The 8097-nt window shown below is 39.8% G+C and overlaps 1 pseudogene; it reads right to left on the bottom strand.

Moving 5' to 3' along the window:
* Positions 1-6319: 6319 nt before the first annotated feature.
* On the bottom strand, positions 6320-7271 carry LOC138429024 (olfactory receptor 10J1-like; annotated as a pseudogene).
* Positions 7272-8097: the final 826 nt, after the last annotated feature.

Raw genomic sequence — 8097 nt, 5'->3', positions numbered from 1 at the left:
GCATATTAAAAACAAAAACATCACTTTGCCAACAAAGGTCCTTATAGTCAAACCTACGGCTTTTCCAGTAGTCATGTATGGATGTGCAAGTTGGACCATAAAGAAGTCTGAGTGCCGAACAATTGATATTTTGGAATTGTGATGCTGGAGAAGACTTTTGAGAGTCCCTTGGACAGCAAAGAGATCAAACTAGTCAATATTAAATGAAGTTAACCCTGAATATTCTTTGGAAGGACTGATGCTGAAGCTGAAGCTCCGGTATTTTGGCCACCTGATGGGAAGAGCTGACTCACTGGAAAAGAACCTGATGCTTGGAAAGACTGAGGGCAGGAGGAGAAGTGGGCAACAGAGAATGAGATGGTTGGATGGCATCAGTTACTCATTGGATATGAGTCTGAGCAAACCCTGGGTAATATTAAAGGACAAGGAAGCCTGGCATGCTGCAGTTCATGGAGTTGTAAAGAGTTGGATGCGACTTAGTGACTGAACAACAACGAGACAAGACATGGAAGCAATCTAAGTATTCATCAGTAGATGAGTGTGCAAGGAAAATGGTAAATATTACCAATGGAATATTAATCAGCCATAAGAAAGAATGAACTCTTTCCATTTGTGACAAATTGGTTGGATTTTGAGTATTATACTAAGTGAAAGAAGCTAAATGTATACTATATGATTTCACTTATATGTAGAATCTAGAAAGCAAAACAAATGAATAAACATAAGCAGAAACAAAATCATAAATATAGAGAACAAACAGGTGGTTGCCAAAGGGGAAAGGGATGGAAGGAAAAAAGAAATAGGTGAGGGATATTGAGGTACAGACTTCCATTTGCAAAATAAATGATTCGTGGGTATGAAAAATAACTATGTGTATCTTTGGATGGTGACATCATAATTAGCGTTATCTTTGTTGATTACTGAAATGTAAAAGGTAAAAACAAAAGAAGAATTAAACCAATGGAAAATAATACTATGTTTTTATTATGGAGACTTAAGATCATTAAAATATTAGTTTTTCACAAATTAACAAATGCACCAGATTCTGACTTGCTTGAATGTAACTGTTTTGAGTATGTGTGTGTGTTGGGGAAGGGTGTAATTTAAATAAGCTGCTTCTAAATTTTATATGAAAATCTTAAGCAAACAAAAACATCTAAAAATATTCTGAGGAAGAATAGTGGCAGGTAAATATCTCTATTAGGTAATAAAACATTTTAAAACAAATATGTAAGTGGAATAGAATTAAAATTCTGCATTATTTCTGTATTTTACATTGTGTCCGAGGACTTTTCATTTGCTCCAGGGAAGGGTAAGCCCAAAAGAATTCAGGAAAAAAAAATCAATTGAATTTCAAAAAGTTTTTTTTTTTTAATGCATAATGAAAACATTTGCCTGAAAAGCTGAAATAGTTTTTAACTTGAGCAAACTTTTCTAGAGAGGAAAGCTTATTTGAGTTTACAAAGAATAATTTTGAATATCAAAAGCCTAAGCACTAAAAGTACTTTGTATGTGAAACATATAATGTAAACTACTACAGAGTTAGGAAGGATTTAGGTTTTCCTGCTAAAATAAAATAAAGGTGTCTGGCTTTGTGGAGATGATAGCACTAGAATTAGCTGGTTATTGGGGAAGGCCCACTCTTGCACCTACTGGAGATGCCAGGTTTACCCTATTGTAAAGAAGGAGGGGAGGCATCTGATAAAGCAGAAGTGATATGTCCCTCACTTCCCAGCCTCGGAAAGCATGTGACTGCTGGTGAAGCAGAAATAGGTGAGTGATACATCCAACAGGATGTCTTGGTGACTCCTCATTGTGTCCTATTTACTCCATTACAGAGTTAAGGGTACGACTAAATGTCCAAGTGCCCTCAAGTGCTTGGAGAGAGAGGGCCAGTGAGCTGAGAGTAATCACAAGGAAGATGAAGCAGGAACCACATTGTTTGAAGAACATGACAAGACCAGAGTCATCTCAAAAGATACCAACAAGGATGACTACAACGGTCATGTATCTATATTGAATCCAGCATGGACAGATGGAAGTGACCATGGATCAAGTTCCTCTTCTTCCCTGCTAAGAAAACTAGAAGCCTCTGTTACCAACCCAAGGTTCTTGGACTCCTTAATCAATAGAAATTGATAGGTCAGACAGAAAATTCAGTCAAGGCTTTACTGGGACTTGGGTTGTGGCACAAAGTAGTGAAAGCGAGTTAACAGGTTCCTTTGCTGGCTCCTGAATGGGGGTGAGGGGGTGAGCTAGTCCTTTAAATAGGATGAGGCTAGGGGCAGACCTCTTGGGTCAGGGCAGAGGAGTGGCTTAAGTGGTCTGCTCATCTCCTTGCTGGTGCTATGTGCAGGGATCATGCATAGGACCCTGCTTTTGCTCAACACTTTAGAAGTGGCAGTCGGGGTTTTGATAGTTTTGTATTTTATTGTTCATAATTGCCTGACTGCTTCCCAGGTGGCACTAGTGGTAAAGAACCTGCTTGCCAGTGTAGGAGACATAAGAAATGTTGGTTCAATCTCTGAGTTGGGAAGATCCCCTGGAAAAGGAAACGGCAACTCACTCCAGTATTCCTGCCTGGAGAATCCCATGGACAGAGAAGCCTGGCAGGCTACAGTTCATAGGGTCACAATGAGTCGGACATGACTGAAGCGACTTAGTACACATGCAAGCCATGTGTGCAGTTATTTTTAGCTACTTATAGTTTCTTTGTATTTTGTTGCTGGGAGGATAGGTTTGTCCAGATGTAAGAACTGCAACAGTGACAGTTCTGTTATTTTCTTGGGTTCCAAAATCACTGCAGATGGTGACTTCAGCTACTGTATTAAAAGATGTTTGCTTCTTGGAAGACAAGCTATGGCAAACTTAGACAGCATATTAAAAAGCAGAGACATTACTTTGCTGACAAAGGCCCATATAGTCAAAGCTATGGTTTTTCCAGTAGTCATGTATGGATGTGAGAGTTGGACCATAAGGAAGGCTGAGCGCCGAAGAATTGATGCTTTTGAAATACGGTGTTGGAGAATGTCACGGTCTTCGTAGACCAGGACCTAGGGACTGGAGTCGGGGTACTTTATTTGCAGAAACACATGCTTATGTATCTTCAATAAAAAGATTAGTCAGCCATTGAAAAGAATGAAATTCCACCAGTTGCAACAAGATGGATAGTCCTTTAAGTAAAAGGTCACTGAAGAGAGTCACTGAAGGGAGTCGCTGAAGGGAATCCAAGCAGGTGCTCTTTCCAATGATCTCAGTTCTTAGAACTGCATGCAGCTCTGCTCGTTCCTGTTTCCCAGGAACTGATAAGGAACAGAGAGTCCTTGAGAAATGGCACACAAAGGAAGAAAACAACATATTGGATCCCTTAAAGTTGAATGTCCCCTGACAGGAGAACAGTCTTGAGAGTCCTTGGTTTGCAAGGAGATCAAAGCAGTCAATCCTAAAGGATATCAATCGTAAATATTCATTAGAAGGACTGATGCTGAAACCAAAGCTACAATCCTTTGGCCACCTGATGTGAATAGCCAACTTGTTAGAAAAGACCCTGATGCTGGGAAAGATTGAAGGCAGGAGGAGAAGGAGATGATTGACAGAGGACGAGATGGTTGGATGGCATCACTGACTTAGTAGACATGAGCTTGAGCAAGCTCTGGGATATGGCGAAGGACACAGAAGTCTGGTGTGCTACAGTCCATGGGGTCGCAAAGAGCTGGACAAAACTGAGCAATTGAACAACAACAATAACAACCAGCACTGCAACAAAGGGTTCCAGGCCCCAGGTCTAGACTGTCTCACCTCCACCAGAGCATGATCCACTCAGAGGATAATGAGGAAGAAAGGAGAGGACCAGGACCTTGAGTTTCACTGTTTAGTCATGAAATGACTTAATTACTAAATTGTCTAAGTTTACAGGAAAAGACTAGTTGTCTTTTTCTGGCAGACTCCTGAGTGGGGGTGAGGGGGTGAGCTAGTCCTTTAAATGGGATGCGGTTAGGGACAGACCTCTTGGGTCATGGCAGAGGAGTGGCCCAAGTCAGGCGCTTTTCCTACCTGACTTTTTCAGGCAGATCGGCAGCTCAGAATTACAAAGCACACTGAATTGCACATCGGTTTTAAAGTTAGATTTTTACGTGCTATAGCCTATATAGCTTATAAAATGCATAATCACTTTATAGATTTTATTTGATATTTCTATATTTTAAAAATATTTTGCAATGAGAATACTGTGTATTCATATGTATCTTATGTATCTTTTAATAAATAGATCAGTATAATAATTTTGACTTGCTCAATAATTATTAATATTGACCATTATAGTTTGATTCAACACCTATTTTTTTAATCACAAAATCTAAAGTTCATCCTGATTCTTTTTTTAAATTTATTTTTAAGATGAAGAACAGTACATTGTCTTCTATTATTCCATTTCTAACTCAGTTGCTTTAATTTTATGGAAGTTTTCAAGTCAAAAGTCCCTTTAGTGTTGACTTTTTTTCAGATTTTTTCTTTATTTTACTTTACAATACTGTATTGGTTTTGCCATACATCCACATGAATCCACCATGGGTGTACACGTGTTCCCAATCCTGAACCCCCCTCCCACCTCCCTCCCCATACCATCTCTCTGGGTCATCCCAGTGCAAAAACTACCTAATTTATCAGAAAGGTGCTATGCTGATTCTTTTCATATTTCCATTTAATTCTGTTTCTTTGCCTTTGTGAATTTACATATAAAAGGCAGGAGAAGACCCAAACTGAACACCCTTTTCTAAACTCTCTTTGGCTCCTTCTGACCATCCCCTTGCCCTTCTGGTTTCTCTCCTATCACAAGAAGTTCTAATTTGGATCTGCTTTTAATTTTTCTTTTTTCTTAGCTAATTTCATAGCATTCTTCCAATGCTTTGATCTCTGAGCTGTTAGTTTTCTCTTTTCTTGAGCCTGCTATATATCCTGCCCATGAGAGAGCCCTTCTTTAAGCCTCACAAGGACTTTTTCATGTGACTTATTTCTAGCCAGAAGAAGTGAAGTGTCAGACCAAGTCACGTAAGCTCCATACACGTCATATGTGGTTAGTACTTCTCTCCACTCAACTTCTTCACTTCTCACAACCCTGGTTTCCTTTCCTTTGAAGTCCTGCATGCTTGAAAATATTCTTTCTAGAAAGATTCTAGCTGATTGTAAACCCATTTCCTAAAAAGTATTTATATTTTCACTTTGTTTATCGTATTAAAACACAAGGCACTTAGATTTCTGCACAGTATCCTTCCTGGTGACCACTTGTTCAAGCATCCAATTTTTGTTAGAAGATTCAGTGAAGTGGTGATTTTAATGTGGTTTATACCACATTAAAAAGTGAACTGGTCACTTTAAATTTAAGTTTGAGATTGACCTTGGGTGGCCTCGGCCTACAACAGCTTGGAGTGGGGCTTGGGTTCCCAGAAAGAGATTGAGGCTGGGTTGAGGAGAAGAGAACATCAGATCTTAGCCACTAGACAAGTGGTCAGTGATAAGGGCCCTGTCCCTTCGGCTTTGCAGAAAAGAATCAGCACAAAGAAGGAAAGTAGTAAACCAAGTGAAGTATTTATTAAGAGGAAAAGAGGACAGGACCTGTGGATATACACACAGGCAGACTCAGAGTTCCTGGGTCACACCCTTGTAGTAGTTTGAATTACTTTTATTGGGTATTTCTTCCAAGTTTCCTTTGGCCAATCTTTTTGATTTGCCTCGTTCACAGTCCATATTCCATATGTCTTAGGATCCTCCCATGTGAGTGCACACATCTCTTAGCCAAGATAGATTTTACTGAAAAGGCATCTGGGCAGAACTTCCCTTGGCATAACTGCTCTTTGGCCTCCAAGGAGTCTTTCTGCACATGTGTAGTCAAGGAGGTCTCCTGACTGCAAGAATGAAAAATATGTGGTCTGGGTGGGGCCCAGCCTCCTCCTTTAATTGTCCTGCTATTCTTGACTTGGAGTTTCAATCCACAGGGAATAAATCCCAAATAGCTTTACCATGGGGAGAGGAAAGAGGCTCATCTACCTCCTGCCTCAAGATGAACATGAGATCACATTCTGATCTTAAAATTATCTCCTGGAATAGGGCCAGTGTGTATTTATTTACAGGTCTGTAGAGTGACTTGTGTTTTTATTATGCTAACAAAGAGGCTGACGAAGTGAAAAATCATTTGTTAGAGGCTTGCCTCTCAGCTCCAGTTTTGCTCTGGCCCTGTATGTGATGTATGAAACTTCGCCAATCATTTGAAATACTGGCTTTGTAACTTTACCAGTATAGACTTCCTCCTGGAAGGCATGCACACCTATTTGGGTAGGGATCTCATCTTAGGAAAAGGATTTCTACTCACCACTCTCTGCAGAGTATCCTGGACTTCTTTGTTTCTTAGACTATACACAGCAGGGTTTAGTAAAGGTGTTATGACAGTGTAGGTCACTGAGATCAGCTGATCCTCATCCTTGCTGTTCTCTGACTTGGGCTTGAAGTAGGCAATGGAGGCACAGCCACAGTGGACAATGACCACAGTGAGGTGGGAGGCGCAGGTGGCAAAGGCCTTCTTCCAGCCCTCAACTGAGGCAATCTTGAGGATGGTGGAGATGATGAAGATGTAGGAGATGAAGAAGAAGGTGGCAGGGCCTGTGATGGCCAAGAGACTAATAATTAAGGTCAGGATATCATTGATGATTGGGGCAGCACAGGCCAGGTTCAACACAGGTCGAACATCAGGGAAGAAATGCTCAATCAGTGCCTTGCAAAAGGGCAATCTGGAAATAGCCACAGCCTGAACCAGTGAGAGTGAGAACCCCGTGGCACTGACAGAGAATGCCAGCATGGCACAGACCCTCCAGTTCATGATGACTGAGTAATGAGGTGGGTTACAGATAGCCACATAGCGACCACACCCCATTACTGCCAACAAGAGGCAGTTGGTGATGGCAAAGCAGAGAAAGAGAAAAAGCTGAGTCCCACAGCCCTCCAGGGATATGGACTGGCTCAGACCTACAAGGCTGAAAGGCATGCATGGGATGATGACAAGGAGTAGAAAGTCTCTGATGTAGACAGGACACTTAGAAAGAAGCACGTGGGTGTGTGGAGGTGATGGTCTTTATGGATAGCAGTCACAATGATGGCATTACCAGCCCGAGTTAGAATGTACAGGATGAGAAACACCATGAAGAGCTCAGCTGATGTTCTTGGAAGTTGGAGAAACCTTGGAAAATAAACTCTCTTATCTCTGTGTAGTTGGCTGTCCTCATTGGAGATCTCAGGGCTGAAAAACAAAGAAAAACCATCTCTTGGTGCTGCCCTACCCTCTGGTGACCACACATTCAATACCACAAAGATTCGGTTCAAAATTTCATGAATCAACTGCCCAGAGATGTGGCAGACTTGGTCCTAGAACTGGAATAAGAGATACAGAAAATTTGTGCAGCATTATTTAAATGCTTGAGGTAAAGCTTTCTTTTCAGGTACTCCTGAGTCATTAAAAAAAAAAAATGATAACCTATTTATGGCCCATGAAATTGGTCTCAAAATTTTCTTAAAACTATATTTTCTGTAGACCACAGTCTCAGCCCACAATGTAATTAAGCTAGAAATTGTCACAAAAAGAAACTTTAAAACGTACAAATATTTGATAGTCTAACCAATGGTTCAAAGAGGAACTAATAATGGAAGTTAAAAAATATTTAGAACTAAATAATAGTTAGAGAATCACATATCAGCATTTAGAACATTATTAGAGGGAACTTTGTAGTTTAAAATGCTTTTTTGTTACTTTTATAAAAGGCTGAAAATTAGTGAGTAGAGCATCCACCCTAAGAAGTTATAAAAACAAGATTAAAAAAAAAGAAAGTAGAAGGAAAAAAAATTGATACAATATAAAAAAAAAAGATAAAACAGATAAGATCCAAAAAGGTAAAAATTTATAAACTTTAGGTAAACTGCTAGTGAAACCATCAAAGGAGAAAAAAAAAAAATGAAGACACAAACTCTAGTAAGAATTAATAAAGAGACATAAAGACAGAACTTTCAGACACAAAAAGATGAAAAGCAATTTTATGAAAAACTTTGTCTCAATAC

This window comes from Ovis canadensis, chromosome 1 (assembly GCF_042477335.2).
Source record: "Ovis canadensis isolate MfBH-ARS-UI-01 breed Bighorn chromosome 1, ARS-UI_OviCan_v2, whole genome shotgun sequence".
Taxonomy (NCBI): Eukaryota; Metazoa; Chordata; class Mammalia; order Artiodactyla; family Bovidae; genus Ovis; species Ovis canadensis.
The sequence above is the reverse complement of the archived record's forward strand: the minus strand, read 5'-3'. Positions and strand labels throughout refer to the sequence as shown.